General features: G+C 37.0%; 2 pseudogenes; one reads left to right on the top strand and one right to left on the bottom strand.

The window, feature by feature from the left end:
• The first annotated feature begins 3,264 nt into the window (after positions 1-3,264).
• On the top strand, positions 3,265-4,206 carry LOC102534890 (olfactory receptor 5M9-like; annotated as a pseudogene).
• Positions 4,207-10,193: 5,987 nt separating this feature from the next.
• LOC102535144 (olfactory receptor 8U3-like) lies at positions 10,194-11,149 on the bottom strand (annotated as a pseudogene).
• Positions 11,150-11,687: the final 538 nt, after the last annotated feature.

The following is an 11,687-nucleotide window of genomic DNA, read 5'->3' as shown; positions in this document are numbered from 1 at the left end:
ATTAATGCAGTCGCATCTTTTAATTTTTATTCTTGTTTTGAAGAGTAGACTAAGACCTCATTTGTAGACTTATTGGTTATCACAGTGTTTTATTGTGTGGAAATATATTACAGGGAAATAGTCTTATTTGTATCCACAGTTTATTTAAAACTTCATATGCCTGATCTAGCTACAATAGGGATTAACAAAAAAATTATCCTGCATTATTTATCCTTTTACCTCTTCTCTACAATGACCATTGATTTTCACATTGTGTTTTAAAATAAATGTGGATGGAGTTGAAGATTTTGTGTCAGTGGAAATGATTAGAGCAGTAATTATACCTTCACTGTTTCTCTTCATGAGAAATTCCAAAAACATTATTAAGATTCATTTTTAAAACTCATATGTTACACATTCTATATTTTTAATTGTTTAATAGATGATGCACACTTATATAATAAATTGGCTCTATCCCAGAAGTCACTTGACCATCTGATCCTAGGACTATGGGTTCGCCTAACCTTGAGTGGTAGCGTGAAGCAGTGGTCCATTTACTCTGTAGTTCAGCCTGCTCTAGGGTCATGCAAAGCTCTTCTGGTTCATCAAGAATGAACTATTCAAAGGATAATATTCTTCTTTTTTGGAGGATACTCAAACTGAAAATTTAAATGTAAAGAAATAGAATATTGGAATAGATTATCAAAGAGGCAGCAATATAAGATTATTAAGGCTATAACATGGAAGTCGAATTAATTGGTTTGCATCTCAGTCTGACCAATTAGCAGATGTCTGATCCAGGGAGACCTTCTTAGCCTTTCAGTGCCTCAGTTTCCACAGTTTTAGATTGACTATGTGAATAGAACCTGGTCCATCGGAACTTTACATGCAAAAGTTTTAGTAAGCACTCAACAAAAATTAGCTATTTTTACTCATATTTTAAAGCTGAGACAGTTGTCACTAAAGCAATCTTTCCTAGAGGCTTTAAGAACATTGGAGTACTGTAATGCATTACATAAAGCTGATCTAGAGATCAGGACACTTTAAAAAATCTTGTGTGAATATTGCTGAGTATCAGTTATATTTAACAGCTAAGCCAGGCAGTTTAAAGAGTTCCAAGATGAATGAGACTAATGCTACTATCACAGAGCTAACAATTATGTGTAGAGGAAGAAAAATACACACGTCATGCAGGAAGCAAAATTGGAGAAGTAGTTTTAGTCTATGTTTCTTAGATGCTTTGATGCTTTTGTTAAATATATTTTATGCTTAGTAGTACCATTAACCCAGTCAAAGTCTGTTGGTTGGAAAGTATGGGCTCATTGAGCAGGGTCATGAGTTTTTACATAGGAAAAATCCCTGATCTTAGCTCTGCTTCCTAACCAGAGTCTGCATCTCTCATCTGGCTGAGTATTTCCACATTTAAGAGAAGCCAGATGATCTACAATCATGGAAATCTACAGAAAGGAGGAAGGCAGATCAGAAATGAAACTTCAGTGCCTCCTATCTTATGTGCCCAATTTACTTTATTCATGGTGTATTTCATCCCCATGTGAATAATCAAGAGATGGGAAAATAGTTCATAAAGACTAATTAACTTCCTAAATGTCCTCTGCTATGGATTGGAGGGGATCGTGATATAATCATAGAATTTACACACTGTTTAATGTTAAAGGAATGGCTCTAGAAACACTCATTTTCAACATGGCAGGCTAAGAGTTCCTTTTGAATTTTCATTCTCTTCTTCCCTGTATTTCTACATTGCTGGTTTCTTCTCACTAAGTAAAAGAGCCATATTTTCAAAGAGATCTATCACCCTGTCTGCATCCTGCCTCTCCTTATTTCTGATCCCATTGGCAAACTGTGCATTTGTCACTGTGGCTCCAATCCCTGAAGTATCTCACTTGTATATTTTATCCTTCACTTCTTTTCAATGAGAATAAATTCTGATGCAAGCCAGAATCCTGTATATATTGTTTAACCTCCTATTTCCAGAATTTAGAATACTTCTAGATATAACAAATATATCTGACATATAACTGGCTTTGATGTTTGTAAAATGAATTAACCTAAGCAATTACAAAGACCCATTTATATGTCAGTAACATCCCCTTCAAGCACAATTAATATGGAGAGCTTAAATTCCCGAGATGATGGTAATTATACAGATGCAGCCTTAAGAACTCACAGCAAATTTTTATTTCTTGGAGAAGTCAACACGGGAAATGTATTAAAAGGAGAAAGATTTCTTGGGAACATGTTCCTTGTGGTGACATTAAATTTGAATATAAATAGACATAGAATTGATTGTTCCTGAAAACCAGTGGAATCTGAAATGAGAGACAATAATTATTAAAAAGTGTCACCTCAATTTTACCTCATGGCATTTGTCTAGATACTTATCTATTGACATAATTCTGATGTTGAGTGCTATGTGATTTAACCACCTGTGGTTTACATTTTTTTTTAAGATAACAAAAGCTAGTAGAGCCTGTGCTTTTAAATACCTCTCACCTTACCCTGCTAGTAGCACTCATCAAGCAAGTATAATGTAAGGCTGAACAAACTAAAATGTGATTAGGAATTTCATATGTCGAAAGCATGTGGTATCATATACTGGCATAACATAGGGCTAATATGTCAATAACTAGGTTATAAGACCAACATATAAGACCACTGTCCCATAAGATCATATAAATAAGAGACTACTGTCCAAAACATGTGAAAATAGATCAGTTAATATCACATGTGTGTTTGTATTTTTATTGATATTGAGAGCCAGCTATCATACTGGAAAATAGCATTCAGTGGAGTTTCAGAGGATTCACTCCACTTACTTGCCTGTGAGTACTCAGTGGCTAGCTGACCTTGAGTGAACACTTAACACTGATGAGTCTCCAGCTTTTTTCTAAAAAATGATATATTGGAATGGATTCAGTCATTCTCTGACAACTCTCAGTCTGGCTTTAGTCTTATCTGAGCCCTGGGATGTTAACATTATGGAAATTATTTACAAAATATAAATATATAGTTCTAGTAACACATGAATGCAATTGTCTATTTTAGGACTAAGAAACTGATATAAATATTGATGGTCATTACCTATAAGACCTACTAAAGGAAATAATTGTACCTAGATATTCTTTTATTGGACACTGTGTGAAATATACATTAATTGTTCAATTATTTGAATTAGAATACAGATACACATGATTCAAGACTTCCAAGAATAAAACAAATCCATTTTTTTTTCTTTCTCCCACAGACAGTACAGCCTGGGTCTCCATGAAGGCAATGCCAAATTTCACAGATGTGACAGAGTTTATTCTTCTGGGGTTGATCAGTCATCAGGAGCTTCAAGTTCTCCTTTTTGGGGTGTTCCTAGTAGTTTACATGATCATGCTGTTAGGGAACATTGGTATGATTATTTTGATCAGCATCAGTCCCCAGCTTCAGACCCCTATATACTTTTTCTTAAGTCATCTGTCTTTTGTGGATGTGTGGTTCTCTTCCAATGTTACTCCCAAAATGCTGGAAAATTTATTATCAGAGACAAAAACCATCTCCTACGTGGGGTGTCTGGTGCAATGTTACTTTTTCATCGCCCTTGTCCATGTGGAGGTATATATCTTGGCTGTGATGGCCTTTGATCGCTACATGGCCATCTGCAACCCTCTGCTTTATGGCAGTAAAATGTCCAGGACTGTCTGTATTTGGCTCATCTCTGTGCCTTATGTCTACAGATTCTCTGTTAGCCTGATATGCACCCTGTGGACATATGGCTTGTACTTCTGTGGAAATTTTGAAAATAACCACTTCTATTGTGCTGACCCTCCTCTCATCAAGATTGCCTGTGGTGGGGTCCACATCAAAGAATACACCATGATAGTTATTGCTGGGATGAACTTCACGTATTACCTTTAAGTGGTCCTCATCTCCTATATCCTCATAGAAATAGCCATGCTACGCATGCACTCTGCTGATGGGAGGAAGAAGGCGTTCTCCACCTGTGGGTCCCACTTGACGGCTGTTACCATGTTTTATGGGACTCTCATATTTATGCATTTCAGGAGGCCCCCTGAAGAGTCTGTGGAGCAGGGGGAAATGGTAGCTGTGTTTTATACCACAGTGATTCCCATGCTGAATCCTATGATCTAAAGTTTGAGAAACAAAGATGTGAAAGAGGCAGTCAACAAGGCAATCATCAAGGCAAACTTGGGGCAGTGAAACTGCAATAGATATTTCTGAGTACATTGCTACTTGTGATAAGTGTGTAGGCATGAAAGTTCCTAGCTCAATAGAGACTGTCTAAAGGCAACTCTTACATATACTGAGCTCCAGTCTAACCAAGTGATGCTTTTACCCCATGAATGGCCTCTAAGTACCAAGATTGTTACTCCACATATGCAACTATATGATTCAAACTGACATATTACACATTCATGGTGTGTTTAAAATTGTGCAGTCACTGGAGGACTCATAAATAATTTGAGATAAATACATTGTGTTTTGGAGATATCTTTTTTAGAGTTGAACATGATTTCTATGATGTTTTCTTTACTGAAATTTTGTAAGAAATACATAATTTCATGAGGAAAAGAATAGGAATTCATCTCTATTCCCTGATTACAGAATGCTGATGGACCCTGATTTACCAAATAACTTTTTGATAATGTTCATACACACATGGACTTTTGATAACAAAGTTGGATTCAGAATCTTCAACTAGTATTGTAACACAGTCCTAAGTTTTGTTCTCAGTATATATAGCTTGATAGTTATCAACACTTTTTGTGTGTCAATCTATTTACTTACCCTGATTCTACTCCTTAGCATGGATTCTGGTTAGTTTTCTTGGTTTTAAAGGGTGAAATATTTATGACATAAAGACTTTCCTGTCTTCATCATAATAAAAAAAATGAACCAATATGAGCTTTCTGATATTTAAAAATCTAACCTTTGTTCATAGCCTTCATCCTATTAAGCCTTTGGTTGATATGATTTGAAACTATTTTTTGTTTCCAATTTCTTCTCATGAATGTTACATTCTTTGGTTCTGTTTTAGCAGCTTAAATCAAGCTTTCAGGGCTTAGAGTGGATCAACCAGATAAGAAGCCCTGTTCAACTAAAAGCCATTGCACTGGGTATGCGTTAAACTATGGTCAATACAGCTCAAAATGATATCCACCAGGACCCAGTTAAAGTTCTTAAAATCTCACTGTTCCATTTATATAGATTGGTACCCACTTAATCTACATTCATTCTTGCTATAGGAAGAATACAGACTTTTCTTCCCTTAATGACTCTCATCAGCATAAAGGTGAATGGGAAGTAGAAGTAATTTCTGATGATTGAGTTTATTCTTGGGACTAAAGAAGCCCTGTTTACTTACCCTGATTCTACCCAGGGCTAATTGAATTGAAAGGAGTGCACAATGAAAGATGTGCAGGAGGACTCTGAGAAGTAACTTATGGTTTTGGAAACACCACTGGGAGGATGGACTAATTCAAGCACATAAAGTATGGTTGCTCAGGCTAATTTACTAGTTAACTATAAGCCACTTTCCTTCCGATTGGATCTGAGAAAAGGTAGCTGATGGGAGGAGGGATGTTCTTTTTCACAAATTTAGGTTCTGAGTAGGAAGAAAAATTACCATTAATTGCTATAGGAAATTACATTAACAAAGTGGATTTCTTTTTTATGTTGTTAAACTACCCAAATTTGGTTCTAAAGAGTTCATGTCAATGTGGTGTCAAAGTAAGACCGCTCAAGAAACTTTTGCTTTCACAGAGATTGGCATTATAGCCTGGCATTCTAAGATCATATTTTCTCTGATGCTTATGGCAGAAATATTCCTCAAGGTCCACTATTTTATGTTTACTTTTAGAAATAAAACACTAGGCCTCCAGCTGTTAACCACAGTTGCCCTCATTTCTATTAGCCAGGTAGCTAACATTGTTACAAATGTTTTGGCAATGAGCTGTCAGTAGAAAGATATGCCTAAAACCCAAGGTCATTTCCTCAAGTCAGAGCCACTTGATGTGGACTTTTTCCTTTCTCTTCCTTCTTGAAAATGTTGCCACTGAAATGGTTGCTGTAGATTGAGACAAGAAAGCCACATATGGAGGGTCTAATTGCCTAACCCACACCCCATAACTCACACTGTCCCCTGAGAAAGGAATCAAATCCTATGTTACTAAGTCACTGTGTTTTAGGAGTTTGCTCCTTAGACAGCATGGCTATAGTGCTGAAGTTGTTCTTATAATTCTTTCCAGAAACATGGCCCTTAGCACCTGGCCTCTGCATCTGACCACTTCCCAGGGCAAATGTTGCCTTGAGGATGAATGTCTCCTCAGAAAGTGTCTGTTCTGACACTGAGTATACTGAGCAAAGAAGGGAACCTGGTTCTCTGTCTTAGCCAGAAGGAGGGAAACTCAACCTCTGGTCTTAGGTGATTGGTTGTATCCCCTTTTCCTAACTACTTGGTGAGTCCTTGGACTTGTCATGACCTCCAGCTGTCCATTTAGTTGGTTTTGAATCCCTTTGGCCCCAGCTTCTAGGTGACTTCTCCTCACTAGTCTTTGCAGGCACTTACAAGGCTCTTTCACAGGCTCAGGGAATCTCAGCCACCTCCTCTGCACTGTGTTTGTAGGTGTGGACCGGATGAGCGTCCACCAGATGTTTTAGACAACACATCTTTAGCTCTTCTTACTTGGTATGAGTTGAATTGTGTGCTGATAAAACAAATGTATTCCTTCACCAATTTGCTGCAATGCTGGGACTCTGGTTTTTCTATTAAGCTTTTTGTTTCAATAAAACAGGCTCTACCTCAGGGAGGTAAGCTATCCTTGCTGCTGCAGGAGCTCTTCAAACCCCTCTGGGCTTTCTTTGGGCAACGGTGTAATTTTGCAGCAACCTCACCTGAGTCTACTGTGCTACCCAGAGGAAGGGGCAGCAGATTCCTTTCCAAAGAGTCACTAACCTTTATATCTTGCTCGCATCACCAGGCTCAGGTTGGGACCTTACTGCTTGCTTCCAGAAAAATGGCTCCTCTGCTGTTAGGAGATCTCTTCTACTTTCCAGTTCTCTGTATAAACTTCACTGTTCAATACTATGCTTTTGGGATTACAGAACAGGCAAAACAAACACAGCAACAACAAAGGTGTTTTCCTTATTTGAGTTCTTGCCCTTGGCAATTCACAGTCATGACTTTCAAGATTCATTTTTTGGTATGATGCCTCTGCCCCCCCAAAGAAATTAATTTAGAGCCTGAAAGGCATAATTTTAATTCTGCCTTTCTTCAGAATTTGTACTGTTTGTATCCACTTAGAACACCTCATTGTTGATTTACTGATAGAGTTGGTGTTGTTTAAGGAGGATGTAAAACTAATTTTTAAGATACATAATTTAATATGACAATATTGATGTCTTCACAGAAATCTAAATTCTAAATTAAACCATGAATGCTGTCCTAACCTAACTTGGAATAGCGAGTTAAAGTGGTTATCACAGGCTTTTGATTAACTTCTACAATTTCTCTTGCCAGTATTTCCCAAAATACAGCACAAGAGATAATTTCACATAGCACCCAGAGATTGTGTTATTTTAACTTTTTGAGTGTTCAGAATTCTTGTTACTTTATGAAGATTTTGGCATGGATTTTTCTCCTTTGCGTTGGTTACAGAAAGTTTAGTTTTCAGATTTGTTTAAATAAGTTTGTGAGTCAATTAAAATATATTAAGCAAATAATAAATGTTCCAATACATGAAAAATAATAAAGCATAACATTAACTAAAAGTCAGAAAACACAACCCTATGGCAAGTCACTACCATCACACACACACACATAAAATCACACACACTATCATATAAAGATAGATAGATAGGTAGATAGATAAATAGACAGATAGATAAGCTGATAGATAGACAGACAGATAGACAGAGAGATAAACTGACCTACCTAGTTACTCTATACATAGTATATAGTACAATATGTGTATATTATGTATACTGTGGTATATATGTATATGCTTAATTAAGCAACTTCTCAGGATACTAGCTTTGAATCAGGCACTACTTCCCACAGGGTTTTTAAACCACCCTTTCTTTAATTTTTTCAGAGCTCTATTGTTTCTGCAATTTCCAAGACTATTAAGTCATTCAAGTGGGACAAAATCTGGTAAGTCATCTGTGAAAGTCTCTGTTGCCATACTCTTTTTTTATGTTAATTTTAGTCATATATATATATATAGAGAGAGAGACATAGAAAGAGAGACAGAGAGAGAATTCTAGGGAAATCTATCAGAGAGACACCAATGGGTTTCCCACATTGTTCAATTAACTGTGACTCTAGGACAGAATCAGCTTTGAACGCCTGACCTTTATAAGCACCACTCACTCAGAAATTAATAGTGTTTAGGCAACTGTTTCTCATCACTGACAGGTGGCTTTGAGGAGCCTGGTTAATGAAAGTCAGAGATGCTATTCAGCATCATCCAGCTAGAAGTGGTAATACTCAGGTTTGAACTCAAAAGCACAATTCCAAGAATGAGCTTTTTTTTCTAGTTTACTGAGATGCCATAGATTGAATCCAGGCAGAATTTGATTCCTGGTCATGCCTGGGTTAGAATAATGAAACTTTCATGAGATGAAAGCAGAACTGACAGAGAGAATGAAAAAAGGAATCAGCTCATGGTAGCAGAGGGCTCACACATAATCCTAGCACATACATCATTGGCATAGCTTCACTTCATTCATTTGATAAGGAACTTCATTTGTTCATTGCTTGTTCATTTTGTTCATTGTTTATTGTTCACAACTGCATTATCAAATGAACAAAATGTATTTCCTGGTTTGTCAGATTCATTCTAATATCTATCATGGTATGTATGTCATGGTGGCACAATGTTATAATTCAGCAGGCTGACTTATTTCAAATCCATTCACTTTCTAGTTGTCTTACTCTTTGAGGAGGCCATTGAAAGAATTTTTCTGCTAAGTGACTCACAAGATAAACCCTGGCAATTTGGTGGCTCCTTACCCACTCCCTTCTCCTTTGAACGTATGTTCTGCCCACTGTTCCCAAAGTAAGAAGATGCAGGTGTTGTTGAAACCATCTGGATGGTATGTGAAAATGAATCCAGTTAAAGCTTCTTTATACATGTTGAAGATTCTGGCAGACAAGTGCAGAGATGTGCATCCAAGACAAGCCTCATCTGTAAGTCCTTTTCCTTATCAAACCTACCACCTACCACTCTAAACTGGTCTGTTGCTAGCTGCATCTTCTTGCAGAGTGTCCAACACTGTGAGGCAGGAAATATTCTGTTTGTTTGTTTTTTGCTCACCAAGAATGACTCCCAATATCATGCACATGGTAGACATGAACATTTGAATTTATGAGTGAAAATATAAACTATTATATTGCAGTTGAAGGTTTAAGTGGGTTTTGAATTATGTCTCTTTATATTACCTGAACATGGAACTATATTCTTGACATCTAATAGCCACCATATTTATCTCTTGGTTTTAAGCTACCCCTTCCTGTCCCCCAACACACTGTAATTTCCTCATACCCCTAAAACTTTAAAAGACCTTTAGAAAGCACAGCTTTGCTTAGGGAACTTAAAGATAGATCTGCATTTTTGGTTTGATAGAGTAATAAAAGGGAATGTGGCTTTCCAAAAGTTAATCCTTGTTCCCATGTCTACATGGTGAAAAATGACTTTCTTTCAAAGGATGTGCTAATCATGCAATTTTAGGGAGTGGCTAGAGTGAATGTGGAGGTCAGCAGCAGAGAGAGGAATGATGGGTCACAGACAGGGAACATTGGAGGAGGAGGCTATCGCATGGAATGACATGGGGATGGATAAGAAACTTACTTCAACACCATCCTTGCCCCTTTCTCTGTCTTCCGCGATATACAAAACAGGAACAATTTTGAAAAGACTGATTAAACCTTATTATCAGTTGAATAGAAGCTAGTCAGGTCAAAACTATCAGTGTCACATATCCTAAGAGTAGTAATTTCTTAAAAATGTAAATTCTACTCTTTTAAAAATTTCATCTTACTATCGATTACATGAAAACTAGAACTCATGTACAAAATCATTTTACTCATATAAAGAATGGTAAAAAAAATGTACTTCATCAAAAGATTAGAAAAACAACATGTCTGTCTGCAAGTGGCATTGTTCCAAGTCAGGTTTTGTTGCAAGTCACTTTTTAAAGTTTATTAGAGGCAGGACATAGCATTTGTCAATGGCTTTCCTCAAGGCATTCTTTACTTCTTGGTTCCTCAAGCTGTAGATCATGAGGCTGAGCATAGGAATGACTATTGTGTAGAACACAGAGGCCATTTTGTCCGTGTCAAGGGAATGGTTTGATTTGGGCTGCAGATACATGAAGATCAGAGTTCCATAGAATATAGTCACAGCGGTCAGATGAGAGCCACAAGTTGAGAACACTTTGCACCTCCATTCTGTAGACTTGATTCTCAGGATTGCAGCCACAATGTGTAAGTAAGAAATAAGGATGGTGGTCAAAGAACTGATCATATTGAATCCAGCAAAGATAAAAATCAACATCTCCTTGAGGCTGGTGTCTGAGCAGGCAAGGGCCATCAAAGGACATCATCACAGTAGAAATGATTGATGACATGGGGGCCATAGTAGATCAGTTGGAAAGTAACAACTGTGTGGAGCAAAGCAACAGAAAAGCTATATAAGACGGGGCCCATTACCAGCTGTATACACACCTTTGGGGACATGATCACCATGTAGAGAAGAGGACTGCAGATGACGACATAGCAGTCATAAGACATTACTGCAAGAAAGAACATTTTCAAGATCAATAAGTTCAGGAAAAAGCCCAGCTGTGTGGCACATGCATAGAAAGATATGGACCTGTGTCTGGTCAGGAGGGTCTGCAGGAACTTGGGGGCTATTGATGAAGAGTAGCAAAGGTCTACAAAGGCCAGATTACTGAGAAAAAAATACATGGGTGTGTGAAGTCGAGAATCCAATTGGATTAGTGAAATCACCCCAAGGTTTCCTACCAGAGTTAGAGAATATACCACTAAAATGAGCAGGAAGAGAAGAAGTTCAATCTCTCTATGGACTGAAGAGCCCAAAAGAATGAATTCTGTCACCCTGGTGCTGTTCCTTTCAGTCATTTGTTCCAATCACTCAATTGCTGAAGAAAGATAAGTTAAAGACCAAAAAATTGCTGGGCATAAGAAATTGTCACCAGACATCAACTCTTGTGTGTTTTAGCTTCAGAAATTATTGTTCATTGTGGTAGAATATCAGAACAAACAAGCACATCCCATTTGAAACTCTCCTCTCTGGCTGTTCATAATTTTATGAGGTCAAAGTTGAGTGCTGATAAAAATAAACCAATTAAAGTCTGCAGAGTGAAGATGAAAAAATGAACCATATGTTTGAAAAGATATTTAATATTTTAGATTCAGACCATTTTCAATTATATTGAATAAAGAGAAGAAACCATTTTTTTAATTCCTGCTCCTATATCTTCTTCTTGGTAGAGCAGAACCTTAATGTAGTAATTTATTGCCTTTTTGAGTAGATATTTTAATTTGTTTTTTAAAGTATAGTTATCAAAATTAAAGTGTTGTGCCATGTTGCATTTTAACTACTTATGACATTTACAACCAAGAATGTTTTCTACAATCTCTGTTAAGTTTTCAGTGA

Source organism: Vicugna pacos, unplaced genomic scaffold (assembly GCF_048564905.1).
Source record: "Vicugna pacos unplaced genomic scaffold, VicPac4 scaffold_21, whole genome shotgun sequence".
In the NCBI taxonomy this organism is placed as follows: Eukaryota; Metazoa; Chordata; class Mammalia; order Artiodactyla; family Camelidae; genus Vicugna; species Vicugna pacos.
The sequence above is the reverse complement of the archived record's forward strand: the minus strand, read 5'-3'. Positions and strand labels throughout refer to the sequence as shown.